Source organism: Bos taurus, chromosome 10, assembly GCF_002263795.3.
Source record: "Bos taurus isolate L1 Dominette 01449 registration number 42190680 breed Hereford chromosome 10, ARS-UCD2.0, whole genome shotgun sequence".
NCBI lineage: Eukaryota > Metazoa > Chordata > Mammalia > Artiodactyla > Bovidae > Bos > Bos taurus.
The window spans coordinates 92,144,388-92,164,764 of record NC_037337.1 but is presented as its reverse complement, the minus strand read 5'-3'; the positions used below and the strand labels follow the sequence as shown (position 1 = coordinate 92,164,764).

At 36.1% G+C, this 20,377-nt stretch overlaps 1 protein-coding gene across 11 annotated transcripts in view; it reads left to right on the top strand.

Annotated features, from left to right (window-relative positions):
- The window catches only part of CEP128 (centrosomal protein 128), a 480,417-nt gene that overhangs the window by 91,282 nt on the left and 368,758 nt on the right, over positions 1–20,377 (top strand). The window lies entirely within an intron of this gene.

Sequence of the window (20,377 nt, the reverse complement as noted above, 5' to 3'; positions counted from 1 at the left end):
TGGGGTCGCACAGAGTTGGACACGACTGAAGCGACTTAGCAGCAGCAGCAATGGGACCAGATTCCATGATCTTAGTTTTCTGGATGTTGAGTTTCAAGCCAGCTTTTTCAGTCTCCTCTTTCACCCTCATCAAGAAGCTCTTTAGTTCCTCTTTGCTTTCTGCCATTAGAATTGTATTATTGCATATTTGAAGTTGTTGATATTTCTACCGGCAACCTTGTGAGTCATCCAGCCCAGCATTTCGCATGATGTACTGTGCACACAAGTTAAAGCAGAGTGACAATATACAGCCTTGATGTACTCCTTTCTCAACTTTGAACCAGTCCGTTGTTCTATGTCCAGTTCTAACTGTTGCTTCTTGTCTTTCGTACAGGTTTCTCAGGAGACAGGTAAGGTGGTCTGGTAGTTAATCATATCATTTGAAGTTAAAGGCAATTTAATTTCTTTCCTTGTGATATTTTTGAATTGACTAGAAACTCAAACGCAGTGTTGAATATAAGCAAAGATAGTAAGAATCCCTTGTTTTATTCCGATATTTATAGAAATGCTTCTAGAGTGTCAACCTTATGGAAGGTGTTTGTGCCTGGTTTTGACCGCTGTCCTTTTATCAGATAAAGAACATTGGCTTCTATTTGTAGGTTGCCAAGAGAGGTTGACTTTTTAAAAAACCATGAATGAGGATTGTGGAGCTTATAAAATATTTTGTTTTTGGTTGCACTCTGTCTTTGCCGCTGCATGCAGCTGCTTTCTAATTGCAGTGCATGGGCTTCTTACTGCAGTGGTTGCTGTGGTTGCAGAGCACAGGCCCTAGGCGCGTGGGCCTCAGTAGTTGCAGCTCACTAGGAGTTAGTAGTGGAGAAGGCAGTGGCGCCCCACGCCAGCACTCTTGCCTGGAAACTCCCATGGACGGAGGAGCCTGGTGGGCTGCAGTCCAGGGGGTCGCGAAGAGTTGGACAAGACTCAGCGACTTCACTTTGACTTTTCACTTTCCTGCATTGGAGAAGGAAATGGCAACCCACTCCAGTGTTCTTGCCTGGAGAATCCCCGGGATGGGGGAGCCTGGTGGGCTGCCGTCTATGGGGTTGCACAGAGTCGGACATGACTGAAGCAACTTAGCAGCAGCAGCAGCAGGAGTTAGTAGTCGTAGGCTTAGTAGTTGTGGTGCGTTGGCTTAGTAGCTGAGGCTTGTGGGATCTTCCCGGGTCAGGGATGGAACCCATGTCCCCTGCATTGTCAGGCAGATTCTTATCCACTCTGTCCCCTGGAAAGTCCTCTCTTTTATTTAAATGGAATTGACTTTTATCAATTGATGCTGGGCTCTCTCTGCATTCCTGAGAACTTCGTTTGGCCATAATATATTATTTTTTTATACATTGCTGAGTTAATTTCCTAGTTTTTTCTTTAGTATGTTTATATTTACATTTATGGTTGAGTTAACTGATAATTCTCTTTGCATTACTCTTCTTGGTATGAAAGCAAGGTAGGTAGGTTCCTTCTTTTTCTGTCCCCTGGCTCTGTCTTTTTAAGAGGATTGTCTATTTCTTGACTGCTTGTTAAAATTCACTCACATAATCACTGATACCTGCTGTCTTTGTGGTGGCTAAGGTTTTCAACTTCTGTGTTTTTTGGATTATATAAACTTAATTTTTTAGATTCAGTTTTGTGATTATTTCAGATTGTGTAAGTTATCCATTTTGTTATGTTTTGATATTAATTTGAAGAAGCAATCATAGCCTTGCTGTATTTTTTTTCAAGATTGTTCTGAAGCTATATTCTTTTAATATTGTTTAGTTTTTGTTCTCTTTTTCTTTATTAGTCTTACTAGATATAATTATTTTATTAGTTTTCATTTTGACTAGCTTTGTTTATTAATTTATCCACTTATGGTTTTAACTTTTATTTTCTGATTTTTCATTTTTAGGATTGATGTTCTGTTTTTCAGACTTGCAAGTTAATTAATTGACTTGTCTGTTTTTAAAAATTAATGCTATAAATTTATGAACAAATTACCCTATGTTTTGACATACTATTATTTTATGATAGTTTCCTTCTAAATTTTATAATTTCTATTATGATTTCTTCAATAATTCAAGACTTAAGAGTGCCTTTTGGAATTTTGAAATATATATGTATGCTTTTTTTTTTTTAACACTTTTTAGTATTTATTTTTAATTTCTTTGAAATTTGTTGAAACTTCCCATTTAGCCTAGTACCATTATCATTTTTTTTTGTATTTTATGAGTAAAAAAATTAAACATTTTCCATTAAAAATTTTTTTTCTATTTGTGTTTGTGTTTAAATGTACATGAGTGACCCTACAAATTTTTCTAAGGAATTCCAGCCATAGTGATTTCCTCTCCTTGTCTTATTGGAATGTTTTTCTTCTGATTCTCAGCCTAACTTACTCTTTTTCATCCTTCAGGTTTAATTACCACCTCTTCAGAGAGAACTTTCCTGCCCCCTTTTCTAAAATAGCCCTTTTCTCCCCCATTGTTCCTTATTATGTCATATGACTTTATTTTTTAATATTAACTTGTGAAGTCACTTTAGTCGTGTCTGATTCTTTGTGACCATATGGACTGTAGTCCTCAAGGCTCCTCTATCCGTGGGATTCTGTAGGCAAGAATACTGGAGTGGGTTGCTATTTCCTTCTCCGGGGGATATTCCCAACCCAGGGACTGGACCTGCATCTCTTGTTTCCTGCATTGACAGGCGGGTTCTTTACCACTAGCGTCAACTGGGCAGCCCTTTTACTATTACCACACGTCACCTATAGTTGTGATTTGTTTACCTGTGTTGTATGTCTTCCCCTCTATATGGCATAACTACTTATGTGATTTTAGTTCTTCCTCCATTGGTAGGAACTTTGCCCATCATGCCCTTTTGCCCATCATTTCTGGGGCACATAGTACCGTGTTTATCATACAACAGATATTCTGTGAATAGTTGTTGAAAAATGACTGCTTTCAAATGTAAATAACCATTTAGCTGCATATAACATTCTTGATAGAAAGTTTCTTTCCAAGGTCTGTATACATTTTTGTATTATTCTGTGGCTCTTATTCTTGCAAGGAAGAAAGTACACATCTGCAAAGTTTAACTTTTTTTCTTGATCAGAAAAAAAAACCACACACTTTAATTGTCAGGATATATTAATAGATAAGCAGTGTCTTGTAAACTGTAATAAAACCAGGCATTAATGTATCTTTTAAAAACAGTCCTTTACTTTTCGAGTGATTTTCATTTTTTAGAAATTCCATATTGTTTTTCTGACTTAATGACTCCTGAAAATGAAACCTAAAAGTGAAAACATAACATAATAAAATAATGGCATTAAATCACTAGTAATATGGTCCATTTGTGTTAATGGTCTGTATTTCTATACAAGTTATTATGCCCTCTTGTCTTACAAGTTTTAACTTTTTTGAAGTATAATATATAACCGTTTAAAAGATTTAACCTGAATCCCATAAATATTCTTCAAGAATTCAGACAATCACAATTAAGTTTTAAATATTTCAACGTTTGAAAATGGCCATTTTGATATAGTAGGTTACTGCTTTTCAGAGTATTAATACGTTGAAAATTTAGAATAGTTGGATTTCTTCTTTGTGTCTAACAAAGTTAGATAATACTTAGCACTACACAGATTCATGAAATATAAAAGTAGGACCTGTTGAAATAATTATGGGTTTTTGAAACTACATTAATTCAGCTGTGTGGATGTGGATAAAAGGACACTTTACCAAGTTGTTCCCATTAGGGGTCAATAGCAGGTGCTTATTGGCTTGGGTTTGTGGATATTGCAAATAATGGACAGAAAAGGTTTTTCAAGAGACTTTTCAGATACAATTTTTTCTTATGCAATTGTCAAGAAGTTTTTAAGGGAAGTTCTTTTAAGGTTTCTCACATAAGTTTCATCAAGTGTTTCAAATTTAGATGATAAAAATCATAGGATTCCTGGTAATGGCATTACTGTATGTTTTTGGCCACTAGTCGTCAGTATTGAACCATTAATTGCGACACTGCAGGCATCGTTTATTAAAGTTGCTAAACTTTGCTGAAAAATGATTATAGTATATACACATTCCTCATCTCTTATGGCTCCCTAAAAGTGCACTTGGCACAAATATTGCAACTGGAAAAAAATCTAATTATTTAACTACTGCTATTTGAAACTTAAATTTGAAACAGTGTTGCTTTCTACTATTGAAAAATAAAATATGACATATGGAGTAGTACATATTAAGACATCTGCTAAATTTAACACTAAAATTGTCCTTTCTATGCCTTTTTGTTAGTTTCTTTCATACTTTCTATTCAGAGTTATATTTCCTTTCTTTCTCTCTCTTTCCCTCCCACTAAGGAAAAATCTTTTTATGTATAGTAAAACAATTAGAGACTACAATTTGAAATGAGAATTTATTTCTCTGGGATCATATAGTCTTGTGCCATTTCCAGGTTTCATATTTCTAAGCTATACAGAAGTATTCCAAAGATACAGTCTCTAAAACAGGATTTCCTAATGATTATTTTCTTCTCCTTAGTAATCACTGCCTTTGCCCCCTGTTGTCTTCTCACCCCAGTTATATTCATTTTCCACTGATATTCTAATGTTGTTTGTTTTTCATTTGGTTAATCTTGTTTGTTTTCTTTACTTGTTAGTAGAAAAGCATTTTTTATAGCTCCATCATGACTCATTGCATTTCTAGTGAATTTACATTTCTGTTTAGTACCCTGAATCCTTTTTTTCTTTCTTTTTTAATACTACCTCTGTAGGTTTATTTATTGCCCAAGAAATGAGAAACTGCTTAGGTTTTTCTAACATATCCTTGTCTGTATTATGGTCATGTTAGAATAGTATTTGCAGCTATTACCTTCTTATGTAGTTCTTTGATGGGCTTCATATGACAGTGAGAAAAAGCTACGCCATTTCATGTTTATTATCTGAGGTTGAGAAAGTGAAGCCTTGCTCTCCTGTATCCATCTTGGATGTGGAGATCAAGTTGGAGTGATGCTGTGAATCAGAACTGGAAAGCCTGGGCAGACTTGGTCTCTGGAGCCCCATTTCCTGATCCTTCCCCTTCTGACTCGTGAACTTGTAGAGAAGGTGCTAAACCTTTGTGTGGCTCATCCTAAGAGTACCTCATATGATTTATTTCTTCTGAAAAATATGGCTATTCATCTTGATAGTAAAATAATTTTAATTTTATAACTTTTTTGTATGTATCTTTTATGGCCTTGCCTTCTCCATTCCTCCCATTCTTTATATCCAGTTCATTATTAAATTTTGTCAACTCTGTCTTGAAAATATTATCTTAATTGCTAACAACTCACCCGTCTATCACTTCTACCCTGACTTATTATCTTGATCTTGTGGGCACTATTGTTTCCTGCTTGGGGTAGTGGAGTAACCTCCTTGCTTCCCTTCTTAACCTCCTTGCAATCTTTTCCCCATAGAATCAGGTAATGTTACTTCTTTCTTCAAAACCCTCAGTGCTTTCCTTATCTTGTTCAGGATGAAGTCTAAAGTCTTCAGCCTACAAGGACCCTCTGATGTGGTCCCTGCCTGCCATCTTACCCTGGTGTTCTATTGTTCTTCTGCTTTGCCTAATTACTTAATCTAGGGCAGTTACCCTGGCTTTGCTTTTCCAAGGATAGGCCAGGCACCCTTCCGCTTCTGGACATTTGTACTTTCCATTCCCAGAGCCAAGGATTTTCAACTTGGAAAGCAGTTGCATTGCATACACCATCTTGTCATTCACAGCTCTACTTCAGAAAAGCCTTATTAATTAGCCTACATAATATATCCCCCTTTTCCCTCCTGAGCTCCTTATCTGGCTGTATTTTTTTCTTTATAATACTTTTCCTTGTTTGCCATCTGTCTGCCGTCTCTCCCTCTGAGCAGAAGGTAGGCACTTGGTCTGTCGTACTCATTGCTATATCTCCAGTGCCTAAAACAGTGCCTGCCATAGGCCCAGTAAGTGTCTCTTGAATGAATGTTATAAGCTATTCATTATGAAATATTCATTTGGCCAGTACCCTCACGGACCTACCACGTGCCAGGTGCTGTGCTGGGGACTAGGGATTTAAAGGCTCTTAAAATGATCTATTGTGCTTTTGGGCTCCCAGTTCAGTTGGGAAAGTAGAAATGTTAACAATGAGTGTAATTTGGTGTGTTATTTCAGCTTTGCCAAGACTCCAGAGTAGCCCGTAGGGGAAATAGTTACCCTTTCTCTGCCCTTTGGGAAAATTTGAGTGAAAGAGATGGCATTTTTACTGAGACTGTGCATTTTCAAATCATTTTAGGCAGATCTTTTATGAATATGATTCTACTCTATTGCTTATTGCTGTGTAAGAAGCACTTTACCAATCTGTGGCTGAAATCCTTATTTAAATTCAGACCCACTATACTGTTGATTCAAAACATTGCTCTTTCTCTTATCATTTTATGCCATGCTAATTATTTTCTTCTCTCTTTTATGTTCATTACCTGTGGTTTACTCTTTTTTTTGCAAGGTTAAACACTTTTCTGTAAGGTTGTGAAAAATCCATTAATGTCAACATGCTGAAAGAAAGGAAATAGATGGAAAAGGATGATTGGTTATTATGGGGTTTGTCTTTCAGAGTTGGTTGAACGCTATTTGGCACAGCTGGAAACGTGCAGGTCCCAGACATACAGTGTTCCTTAGTCTTCATTAGTCTTTCTCTTGATTTCTCTCCTTTCCTCCCACGTCCACCCACTCTCTTATTTAACCTAAGGTCTATTTTATAGGCATTGATCCTTTCAGATGACACCAAAACACTTTAAATATTCTGCCTGTAGGAAATGTTTTTTTTTCCCCTAAGGATGTATATTGTCACCCTGCTTATTTAACTTATATGCAGAGTACATCATGAGAAATGCTGGGCTGGATGAAACACAAGCTGGAATCAAGATTGCCAGGACAAATATCAATAACCTCAGATAAGCAGATGACACCACCCTTATGGCAGAAAGTGAAGAGGAACTAAAAAGTCTCTTGATGAAAGTGAAAGAGGAGAGTGAAAAAGTTGTCTTAAATAAAGCTCAACATTCAGAAAACTAAGATCATGGCATCTGGTCCCATCATTTCATGGGAAATAGATGGGGAAACAGTGTCAGACTTTATTTTTGGGGGCTCCAAAATCACTGCAGATGGTGATGGCAGCCATGAAATTAAAGGACGCTTACTCTTTGGAAGGAAAGTTATGACCAACCTAGATAGCATATTGAAAAGCAGAGACATTACTTTGCCAGCAAAGGTCCGTCTAGTCAAGGCTATGGTTTTTCCAGTGGTCATATATGGATGTGAGAGTTGAACCATAAAGAAAGCTGAGTACATTGATGCTTTTGAACTTGGTATTGAAGAAGACCCTTGAAAGTCCCTTGGACAGCAAGGAGATCAAACCAGTCAATCCTAAAGGAAATCAGTCCTGAATATTCATTGGAAGGACTGATACTGAAGCTGAAACTCCAATACTTTGGCCACCTGATGTGAAGAACTGCCTCATTGGAAAAGACCCTGATGCTGGGAAAGATTGAAGGCAGGAAGAGAAGGGGACGACAGAGGATGAGATGGTTGGATGGCATCACCGACTTGATGGACGTGAGTTTTGAGTGAACTCTGGGAGTTGGTGATGGACAGGGAGGCCTGGTGTGCCGCGATTCATGGGGTCGCAAAGAGTCGGACACGACTGAGCGACTGAACTGAACTGAAACTTCTTACAGAAGTTGGAAGAGATCTTGGATGTTGTCTCTTTCGACCTTATATTTACTCAGTACTTGAATTTTCATTCACAGAGCAAATTTCCTGCATGAGTGGTAGATATCAGAGACAAGTCTCTACCAGCCATGTTATCTTTTTTGTATTGGGAAATACTGAGATTAATAGCTAACCAGATTAAAGATAGTTTCATTTTGATACTATTTTTAGGAACCTATTATTTAATATACTATTTAATATTGATAAGATGAAAGTTGAACATTAGAAATGTATTCCACATCAGAGAATAGGTAATGTGTCAACTGTTAGCATGCTGCTTAAGGCCTTTGGATTCTTTTGAAGGGAGCGGTTCTGTGAGATGATGTGTAGGTGTAAGTTGTCCTAAAATTCTTACAGTCTTATTTCTAGATAATTAATGCTTATGTCTTGTTAGGCTTTTTGCTTTATTAAAAAATAATACCTAAGGCTATTATGTATTACATACTTATACTTTCCATCCTCTTTCACTTCCCCGTTTCAACTATTTTTCTCCAAAATTCTCCCATATATACTAACTTACATCTAATTATTCAAGTGGTTTTGAATTATGTGTGTTTTTCGGCATGTCCTTCTGGGTTGTTCACTGTGCTTATAGTTTCCTTGGTCGTACCCTTGTTGAAGTAAGTCCTCATATAATTTTTTGTTTCTTCTTTCCTAATCGTTTGCTCTCTAGGTTATTGAATAGTCACTAATTCTATTAGGGCCACTATGGCCTCTGCCTCATTCTTTGTTTCACCTGTTCTTTACACATCTGCTTAGGTGTTCTTGTATATCATCTCATATTCTCTTATTTATTTATAAATAACTACCCATATTGCTTCTATGAGTTGCATTTAAGTCTGACACATATTTTATGTTCATACTACATATGACTAGATCTCAAAGTAATGTTTAATCACATTTTTTTATGTGTGCTTATTTTTTCTCATCAATATTATCTCTGCAAATTATGACAAATACTGCTAACTTAAATCTGTTCAGGGACCATATGCAAATAGACATTTAATGCTATAAATGCTATGATGATAATGAAAAATGTTTGTGTTCTTGTTGACTAAACAGCTGTCTGATAATAGACTGAGGTTTTCTGAGTGCAGGACTTGTTTAATTTCTACTTTATGCTTTTCTTGAAGAGTGGAATGTTTTTATTCACATTTTCAGCAAATTTGTACTAGACCATCTGTTTATAAAGCCCTTTTCCATCGTTATCAATTAATATTTATTGGGCAGCTACTGAGTGCATAGTAATATTGTGCAAACAAAGATGACTTTGCTACAGATAGGCTTATTCATAGGCTTGGTACTGTTTTATTTTGATTAGAAAAGTAAAAAACAAAACAAAACAACCCCCCCACCCTGCAATTCAAAGGCATAAAATAATATCTTCTAACTATGAACAGTGAAGGATGTTGTATATTTATAGAGCATTCTGCGCAAATACACCTAAAACTTGAGAAATTCCAAATTAAATTTCCATAATTATCTATTATCTTCTGTTTGTCAATATTTCTAACTCCATGGGCCTGCATTTAGAAAGTCAAACAAAGTATCATATTGCTCTGGGATTTCTAATAAAACTATGTGTCTCTTTTTTGAGAGGGAACTACTCAGATAAAAACAGACCCTCCACTAAGAGTGGTTGCTTTTTGAATTTGAAGGAAATCCTGGAAAGTACACTTTTTGGGCTCACATTTAACTTTACTTGCAAGATTTTTATTAAGTAAAAGGTTGCATAAAAATAAAATCCATTCCAGTAAAAGCAATGGCATTTAGGAGGGTAATACTCATTACCGTTGTTGCTTTTGAATTAAAGAAGTCAAAAGACTTGTATGTCTTTTCAGCGTACCAACTTTGTAGGCAATGATTAAGGTTTTGTTTTGCAGATTGGCAAATTTAATAATGTCTGAAGAGTGAAATCCTGATGCTAGTCAATAGGGGTTTTACTTTTGAGTTATTTTTATAGTCATGGTCGTGGATTTTCACTGATTCATCCATGGTCTCTGGCCTACTTAGTCTTCCATGTGGCCTTGGGCTAAAGTTTAGGGTAAAGACACTGGCCATGCAAGAGAGCAAAGGGAATTGGCTCTCATGGTGATTGAACCCATGACCTCGGTTGACTTCTTTGGCACAGGACATCCTAACCAGTCACAGCCTCCATAAATATGAATGTAATGGAAGCAATGAGTTTGTTTCATCATTCATCAGAGAAAATAGGTCCATAATATGTACCCATCTGTCCTACCACAGTAGTTCCTATGAAAGCTCTTTGGATTCCTGAAATCATAATCACCATATGATAAAAAGAAGAAGAAAAAAGAAAAGACATCTAGGCCATTCTCAAACAGAAGCTTTGAGTTTTATGCTGTCAAGACCTCAGGTATCTTTAAAGAACATTATTTAAGACTTTGCTTACCATCAGAAGTTATAGCAGTGTGCTTAACTACTGATAAATCTTGCTTAACCACTTGGTATTACTCTACTCTTTGAAAAACAGGAATGACTGCAACTTGTGACTCCTCACTATGTGCTTACTGCTTCAGTATGGAAAATACACGTAGTTCAGCTGGCAGCAGGGTTTTAGAATCTTCCCCTTTGCTTTCCCCCAAATCTATATGGTGTCACAGTGGTAATGATCAGTATCCGATCCCCTTGGACTTCTCTCACACAGTTCTACTTTCACTTATTTAAGTGTTTTAAAATCATAGATGTTGGTATAGAATTCTTGTTCCTTGGTTACGGCTGAAAATAAATTTCTTTGAACAATTTAAGTAATATTCACTCTGCTGTCTTTGAGTTAGATATTGGCTCAGGGATTTAGAAGATGAATGTATTGTTTTCTGCCTTGAAAAGAAACTTAATTTTTTTTTGTTTGTTTTGTTATGGTTTTTGTTGGCACAGATAATCCCCAACTGGATGAACTTAAAGGCTAAAATTTTCCATGACTTTAGCTAGTTTTCATGTGGGAGGAATCTCTGACTTGATTTAGGAAAAAACAAAATTTAGAAATTCACAGAACTTGATAGAAATAAAATCTATGTTAATTTAAATGAGTAGTACTAGTTATGAGCAATAAAATCCTGCTGTATTATGCATATATATTCCTTTTCAAAATATGTATTTTTCTATTGGTGTTTGATAGTTTTGGAGCTATGATTTAGGTTTACAGAAGAGAATTTTGGAAATAGCAGACTTTTGTCTTTTAAAAAATTCCACTCAAGTCAGGTTCCAATTATAGTGTTTTATACATACTGAGTACTTAATAATGTTTTTCTTTGATGTGAAATATAACATGTCCCTAAAGCTTTTGATTTTTTAAAATACATAAATATAAACAACTTACAACTTCAATTTATAGCTTATGTGGTCTAATTGGCATCAAAATATGGTGGCTTAGTGGTAAATAATCTACCTGCCAATGCAGGGAATGTGAGTTCAATCACTGGATCAGGAAGATCCCCTGGAGAAGGAAATGGCAACCTTCTCTGGTATTCTTGCCTGGGAAATCCCATGAACAAAGGAGCCTGACGGGCTACAGTCCGTGGGGTTGCAAAAGAGTAGGACATGACTTAGCGACTAAACGACAACCACAATTACTATATTATGAAGTTTAAAATATTTCCTGATTTTTATTTTGTACTTACATGAACAATTATAAAAAGTAAATGACTTATGAAGTCATGAAAAGATATAGAAGAACCTTAAAGGCATATTACTATGTGAAAGAAGCTAGTTTGAAAAGATCACCGATTGTATGATTTTGACTAAATGACTTTCTGGGGGGAAAATATGGAGATAGTAAAGAGCATCAAGTTGGGGTAGAGAGGGGAGAGATGAATAGGTGGATCACAGGGGCCTTTTTTAGGATAGTGGGATTACTGTTTATCACACTATAATGATGCACACTTGTCATCATACATTTGTCCAAACCCATAGGACGTATGACAGCAAGTGAACCTTATGTAACCCATGAACTTTGGGTTATTATAATGCATCAATTTAGGTTCATTACTTGTAACAAATGCACCATTTTGTTGGAGGATGTCGATAATTGGGGAGGTTATGCCTGTATGTGGACTAAGGGTATGTGGGAACTGTACCTTCCTCTTAATTTGACTGTGAACTTAAAACCACTCTAAAAAATAAGGGTTAAAAAAAAAAATATATATATATATATAAACACAAATATATATACACATATATAAATACATACACACATATATATTAAGAGCAACTGTTATAATTTTCAGTAATATGACTTTTTCATTTTTCATTTTTACTGGAGAAAAAGAAAATATGACTTAAACATTTGTACCTTTAATATACTATTACAGACCTGTTGTTCAGTACGAGCACAGACTTGTTTTTCTGTAGTCCTGTTAGCTTACCGGTGAAAACTGTTGGTTTGTCATCCGCATATTCTTGCTCTTGTAACCAATGGCGTGCAGTTGTAGCACTGCTGAGTGACTAGGGTGAGACAGGATGGCTTATGCTCATGATTGTTTTTTGAAATTTCAGTGGCCTGTGTGGGTAATTAACATGTGACCTTTATTTCATTCCAGCTCCATCATTCTTACCCAGGCTTTGCTGGTCCATTTAAAGTAGACAAAAGGCCTTTAGTTCCTTATTTGTTCTACATTTTTGAGTGTGTTATTTTTTAGAACTTCTTGATAAACATGCCTATTGTCAAAGTTGTGGGAGTTTTTTGGTCAGATGAAATGTCTGCAAACATTTTCTTTTTCCCCTTTCCCCTATTCTTTTAAAGGAAAGACTCCTTTTTTTTTTTTTTTTTTTGATTATATTTAACTGTGAGAATTCAGAAGCATCAGCCTCTAAAGAACATAAGTAGTACAAAACTCACTATGTTAGTCTTTTTAATGGAAATAGGCACACTTAAGGAAAAGAAGAAAAGTTGTTATTAAAGGTTTAAATGTGCTCTAGGGACCCTCTATTAAGGCCAGTGTTGTTGCTGTGATCTTAAATATGTAAAAGACAACCTGAATCCAGAAGCAGGGCACATGATAGCTTTATAGCTAAACTGCTTTTAAGAAAAAAAACAAGTTTTAAAGGGCAAAATAACACAGTAATAGAAATTCATTGGCTTGTGAATTTTTTTCCTCTTTATAACTACTTTTACTGGGTCAGTTTTCAATATAATTCTAAGTTGCTTGATCTAAGTCAAATGGAAAAGAAATCCAGTGTGGCCTTTCATTTTTAAAAGAGGTAGTAAATGAATTAAAGTTTGTTACTAAGGTTTAAAGAAATGACTTGTAATTTTGATTTAGTTAATGTTAAACTATTTCTCTTTGACTGTTACCTGTGTTTCCAAAATTTAAAGTGCATTAATGTATCTATTTACTAGGTCTTAAGAGTTAGACCTCTTTTGGTCTTTCATTTTAAACTAATGTAGAAAATGTAGAAAATAGGTTCAGCGTTTTGGGCTAGAATATTGCTTGTGTGTTACTTGTTTACTGGCTTATGTTGTATAGGTAGTAGAAATAATGTTTTAAGTTAACGAGATTTCTAAATAATATGGTTGAAATAGAGTAATTTTCTTTGGGTTGCTTCTCAATACCTCACTTTTGCTCCTCCAGTGAAAACAATAAAGTTTAAGTTCTTGTTGCCTCAGTTTTCTGAGACTTAAATATCCTTAGAGGAGCAGTCCCTAACCTTTTGGTACCAGGAACCGGTTTCATGGAAGAAAATTTTTCCACATACTGGGGTTGGAGTGGGGATGGTTTCGTGATGATTGAAGCAATTACATTTATTGTGCACTTTATTTCTATTAATATTACATCAGTTCCACCTCAGTTCATCAACCATTAGACCTTGGAGTTTGGGGATCCCTGCCTTAGAATAAAAGGAGAAATAAGAAAGGCATTAGATGATGTTTTAGACATAAAGTAGAGCTACAATAGAAACATATGTTATTTTGGAAAAGTGATAAAATTAACTGGAAAGTGAGGAGGAAAGTATTATTGCAGATTCTTAGATATCCAAGAGAATTAGAGATTCTTTTATTCAACCAGCTCATATATGGAAATTCAAATTTAAAAACAAAATAGTTGACTTTCAGAAGAATTATGTTTTTCTAGGGCATAATCCTAAAGGAAATCAGTTCTGAATATTCAGTGGAAGGACTGATGCTGAAGCTGAAGCTCCAATACTTTTGCCACCTGATGCGAAGAACTGATTTATTGGAAGAGACCCTGATGCTGGGAAAGATTGAAGGCAGGAGGAAAAGGGGACGACAGAGGATGAGATGATTGGATGTTATCACCAACTCAAAGGACGTGAGTTTGAGCAAGCTCCGGGAGTTGGTGATGAACAGGGAGGCCTGGTGTGCTGCAGTCCATGGGGTCTCAAAGAGTCGGACATGACTGAGCAACTGGACTGAGGGCATAAGTCCATGTACTAGGAAACACAATTTGATTAAAGTTCAACTTACTGATATTCCTTTCACATCAAGTAAAATGACTAACATTTATACTAATTATAAGATACAAAAATTAAATACCTATTAGTATGAGAACGTAGCCTTCCTAAGTGATCAGTGGAAAAAAATAGAGGAAAACAACACAATGGGAAGGACTAGAGATCTCTTCAAGAGAATTAGAGATACCAAGGGAGCATGTCATGCAAAGATGGGCTCAATAAAGGGCGCAAATGGTATGAATCTAACAGAAGCAAAAGAGATTAAGAAGAGGTGGCAAGAATACACAGAAGAATACACAGAAAAGATCTCAATAACCCACATAACCACAATGGTGTGATTGTTCAGCTTGAGCCAGACATCCTGGAGTCCGAAGTCAAGTGGGCCTTAGGAAGCATCATTACAAACAAAAGCTAGTGGAGGTGATGGAATTCTAGTTGAGCTATTTCAAATCCTAAAAGATGATGCTGTGAAATAAAAAAGCAAGAGGGTTCCAGAAAAACATCTACTTCTGCTTCATTGATGACACAACAAACTCTGGAAAATTCTTCAAGAGATGGGAATACCAGACCTGCCTCCTGAGAAATCTGTATGCAGGTCAAGAAGCCAACAGTTAGAACTGGACATGTAACAATGGACTGGTTCCAAATTGGGAAAGGAGTATGTCAAGGCTGTATATTGTCACCTTGGTTATTTAACTTATATGCAGAGTACATCATGAGAAATGCTGGGCTGGATGAAACACAAGCTGGAATCAAGATTTCCCGGAGAAATATCAATAACCTCAGATATGCAGATAACACCACCCTTATAGCAGAAAGTGAAGAGGAACTAAAGAGTCTCTTGATGAAAGTGAAAGAGGAGAGTGAAAAAGCTGGCTTAAAACTCAATATTCAAAAAACTAAGATCATGGCATCCAATCCCATCACTTGTTGGCAAATAGATGGGAAACAATGGAAACAGTGACATACTTTATTTTCTTGGGCTCCAAAATTGCTGCAGATGGTGATGGCAGCCTTGAAATTAAAAGACACTTGCTCCTTGGAAGAAAAGCTATGACCAACCTAGACAGCATATTAAAAAGCAGAGGCTTAAAAAGCAGAGACAGCATATTAAAACCATCTAGACAAAGCTATGGTTTTTCCAGTAGTCATGTATGGATGTGAAAGTTGGACCATAAAGAAAGCTGAGTGCATTGATACTTTTGAACTTGGTATTGAAGAAGACCCTTGAAAGTCCCTTGGACAGCAAGGAGATCAAACCAGTCAATCCTAAAGGAAATCAGTCCTGAATATTCATTGAAAGGACTGATGCAGAAGTTGTAACTCCAATCCACCTCATATGAAGAACTGCCTCATTGGAAAAGACCCTGATGCTGGGAAAGATTGAAGGCAGGAGGAGAAGGGGATGACAGAGGATGAGATGGTTGGATGGCATCATCGACTCGATGGACATGAGTTTCAGCAAGCTCCAGGAGTTGGTGATGGACAGGGAAGCCTGGTGTGCTGCAGTCCATGGGGTAGTAAAGAGTTGGAATCGACTGAGTGACTGAACTGATGTGATGAGAATGAAAAGTAATTATTTGCCAACTGCCCTGTAAGGGGATCCTGGATCCTGGTAACTTTTCTTTATGGAGTGAGGAAAGCGGGGATGTTGGACATGGTAACCAGTATAAGTGTTCAAAGTTGAGAACTGGAATAGAGCACATTGCTCTGTATAACTTGGGGAGGGATATTTAGAAGCCATTTGGGAATATCTAGAAGCTGAAAAGAAACCAAACAATGAAGCTGAAGAAAGATGGAGGAGAACTGGGGAGAAAGAGAGTTCCTGATGAGTAAAATAGGAGAATTAGGATTAGATGGAGACTTGATGAGTGTACTCCATCCACTGATATGGTCTTACATAAATTCTACATTACCCATTAATGTTTTTGGTGCAGGTAGGTTATCTGGAGGAGAGTGCAGAGGGGTTCAACTTTCTACTTAGCAGTGAGCACTGGCCTGTGAGTTAACATATCAGGAATCTGGGTTGCATTTTGTAGGCCAAAAACATACTGGTAATGTTACATTAGGTCTGATTTTAAGCTTAAATTGGTGGGTGAAATTTAAGCATACTTGCACAGCTCAAATTGTCTACCAGAATATTACTTTAGTGATTTTAAGGTATTTCCACATATTCTTTGATATTCTCCCACTGGGAAGTGGAGCTTAACTCTTCTCCCTTTGATTGTGGGCTGGACTTAATGACTTGCTTCTAACAGGGTCTGAACAGGAAAGAATACTAACTTTATGGTAGGGAGATTTGGCAGCTACCACCCTGCACTAAACAAGTGATCAAGGCTATCCTTGCTATCCTGAGTCATGTTACCATGTTCCCTACAGCGTAGCTCTGAGAAGGGCACTTACCTTTGGATATTCTGTCCCCATATTTATGAGCTCTGTCTAATTATGAGAAGACATCAGAAAAACCCATATTGAAGGGTGTTCTATGAAATATCTGTCTTGAAGATACTTGAAGTATTTTCTCTTTGAAAATACTGAAATCGTAAAAGGAAGAAAAGATTGAAAAACTTCCCCAGATCAGAGGAGACTAAAGAGATAAGATGCTCTGAAGTGTCTTGAATAAAGACCATATGATAAGTTGAATAAAACCTGTAGCTGAATGGTTTTGTAACAGTTTTGACATCTTTGTTTTGATAAACCTACCATTGTTATGTAAGATGTTAATTTTAGGGAAAGCTAGGTGAAAGATATATGGGAATTCTAAGCTGTCTTTACAATTGTACTGTAAATCTGAATTATCAAAAATAAAACCATTCAGAGGATTTTTTCCCTAAGGAAAAGTCTAAAATGATGTCTTTGGAAAACAGGAAAGGGTTATTAACTCTTTGACATAAACCCCCAAATAAATATTCATTTTCCGACATCACTATATCTTAATAATTGTTTCTTTCAGAAAGAAAGACAGCTTGGTGTTTGAGAAAATGTAGTGGTTAAGAAAGGTGGGAGAAATCTGGGAAACTTTAATGTAGGTGATGAACAGAGTTGGCCAGTTGTAAACTGCAGTTGTTATTCAGGAATTATAAAGGGATGTTTATTCATCCATTAAATAACATATGTTTACCACCTAAAATGTGCCAAGAATTGTGTTAGTGTTAAAATGTGATCATGACAGATGGGGTCCCTGGCTTTCTGAAGCTTATACCATAGTGACAACAAACCTTTTGCAGTTCTCTTTGGAAATGTAAAGTTCTAGATAAACAAGGCATATTTGAATGCCTATCTATGTAAGTTAAAATGAGCATATAAATGAATTAAGCTTTTAAAAAAAATTGACTTAAACTAAGGTATGTGAACACTTGGAAAATGTTAATATGTCTTTCTTGTTTGTTTGGTGTAAAATGTGATAGGATTTTTAAATTCTAAGTTTTGGAGCTCATGAGAAAAGGACAGAAATGTATTAATTCCAGTTAGTAAAATGGAAACATTTCTTCCCTGAGAATTTTTGGAGTTTGAGTTCTTAAGTAAGTTAAATTCCTTAGAGTGGCGGCATGAAGTTAAGCCAGGTTTATAAAGGTGCCTCCTTCTGTTTTCAGTAAGCAGAGGTGGAAACAGTTTGAAACATGAAGATGTACAAAATCTTACTGGAAGGACGTTAGCAGCTACTGGCTGAAGGTTGAAGAGTCTTCCAAGGTGGATTTTGAATTTGGCTTTGGAAGTGAATGACTCTCATATTTGGGACAGGCTCATCTTTCTGGAAGTTTTTTATGGCCTTAAGTGATGCCACCTGGCTTGGGTGGGCCTTCAGTGCATACCCATTTGAAATGGCTTCTGCTTAGGAGTTTGAATCCAGAAGGGGAGCCTGGGGAGCCTGACTGTTTATAATTTGATCAAACTTATCATCTGCCTGAAGAAGTCTCCTCCCTGTGGAAAAGCCCAGGCTGGTTTTTAAAAGTTCAAAGAAAAAGTATTGAAAAGATAACCAACTAAGTTTCACTTACTAAAGAAAAAAAAGGTGAGGGGTGGCTAGGTTGGAATGATGATGTTGGGGAATAAGATAGTTCAAATATTATTAAATGAATTCATGAAAAATATAGCAATAATTTGTATCTTTTTTTCTTCAAATTTTCCCTCCTTCCCTCTCCCTCTTTCTCTCTCTCTCTCTCACACACACACACACACACACGTTAGGTGGAATTAGACTGAAGAAGCAAGGAAAGAATAGAGATGCAGTAATTCTCAAATTTCTAGGATAATTTTTTCAGGAAAAATTTCTAAACACATCCCACCAGCCAAAAACAAGTAGGTTATACATATATAAGTAAGTATTATTACAAATTTTACTTAACTTACAATAAAGAACAAGTATCAAACATCAAAATCACTTGGTAGCTACCTGAAAAATGTTATGATTTGTAATACTTTATCAATTGTTAGCAGTTTTGTAATCATGATTGTTGATGTTTAATCACTGTGTCATGTCCTACTCTCTTGTGACCCCATGGACTGCAACCCACCAGGCTCCTCTGTCCATAGGATTTCCCAGGCAAGAACAACTGGAACTGGAGTGGGTTGCTATTTCCTTCTCCAGGGGAATCTTCCTGACCCAAGGATCAAACCCATGTCTCCTGCATCTCCTGCACTGGCAGGTGGATTCTCTACCTCTGAGCCACCTGGGAAGTCCCCTTTTAATGCTTTAAAAGTATCAAATTATTTAGTCTTCATATTCACTCTGTGCTTAATACTGTTATTTCAACATGGAGAGGCAATACCATTCAGGGTTAAGAGGCAGACAGCCCGAATCTACTTCCTGTCTCTGTCATGAACTAGATGAATGACCTTGAGCAAAGTATTCAATTCTTTGTAACTCCAGCTTCCCTCTTAATAAAATGGCTTTAATGATAACTCATGGAATTTTCATAAAAATTAAATATAAGTATTTAGTATGTAGAATATATTAACATTTACTTTATGTAAGAAGAAGAAGAATGCCTGACCACAGCACTCTCAAGTATTATTACATTATTTATACTCAAACCAAAACTACTCTGCATTTTTGGGTTTCCCTGCTGGCTCAGTGGTGAAAATTCCACCTGCCAGTGCAGGAGACTTGGGTTCAGTCCCTGGGTTGGGAAGATCACCTGGAGAAGGAAATGGCAATCCACTCCAGTATTCTTGCTTAGAAAATCTCATGGACAGAGGAGCCTGGCAGGCTACAGTCAATGGGGTTGCAAAAGAGTCAGACACAACTTAGCAACTAACCAACAACTCTGCCTTTTTCTTTAATTGTTTTTATTAGTGAGAGTAGGAGCCGTGCAGAGGGAGCAGTAATCTCATGGATAGGGGTCCATGGTTATTCTGTATACACATGTTTATGCGCTTTGGAGATATTTGTGGGATATGTGAGTAAATGAAATCGAAATGTGATTGATTATATTTGTTTCAAAACAACAGTTTTATCATGTTTTGCTGTTTGCCTAAAAATAATTTTTCTTTTGAGCATCATAGAACTTGTTGGAAAAGAGATCTGGAAATTTGGCTTTTCTCAATTTTGATGGTCTCCACACATGTACCTTTTTAAGTCTAAATGCTCAAAGTGTCAAACATTTTTTTAAACAAATGGATTGTTTTTTAGATGAAAGATTGCTCTTAGTATAAACTTTTTTCTCAAGTTTAATTTTGTTTTAACATAGATACAAACCAAAACAAACACTTTTGTGGTTAAGTTTTGAAGTTTGTATTTTTGTAAAGTTCCTTTTCTTCATTTTATTAAAGAGAGAAAAATGGGAAAAAAAATCAAAAGGAAAAAAGGAAGAAAGTTAAAAGGAAAAAATATTTATTAAAGAGAGAGAAAAAAAGAATACTTTTTTTTGCTGTATGTGAAGTAAGGTTTGAAGAGCCAGTTATATGTTGTGATAAAATGTCATACATGCAATAATGATGCAACCAGCATCTTTCTACCTTGATTTTTTTTTTTTCCAGAATTTGAAAAGGTAGTCAACTGGTTTTTGGTATCATATCAAGAATAGTTGAACAGATAATATAACTTGTAAATACTGTTATTTCTGCAGGCTGTAAAATTTGTTTCCAAGAAAATTGTTAGCTGTCTAAGTTCTCTGAATGTGTTATAAAATTCCCAAAGATGGGAAAAAATGAAATTAAGT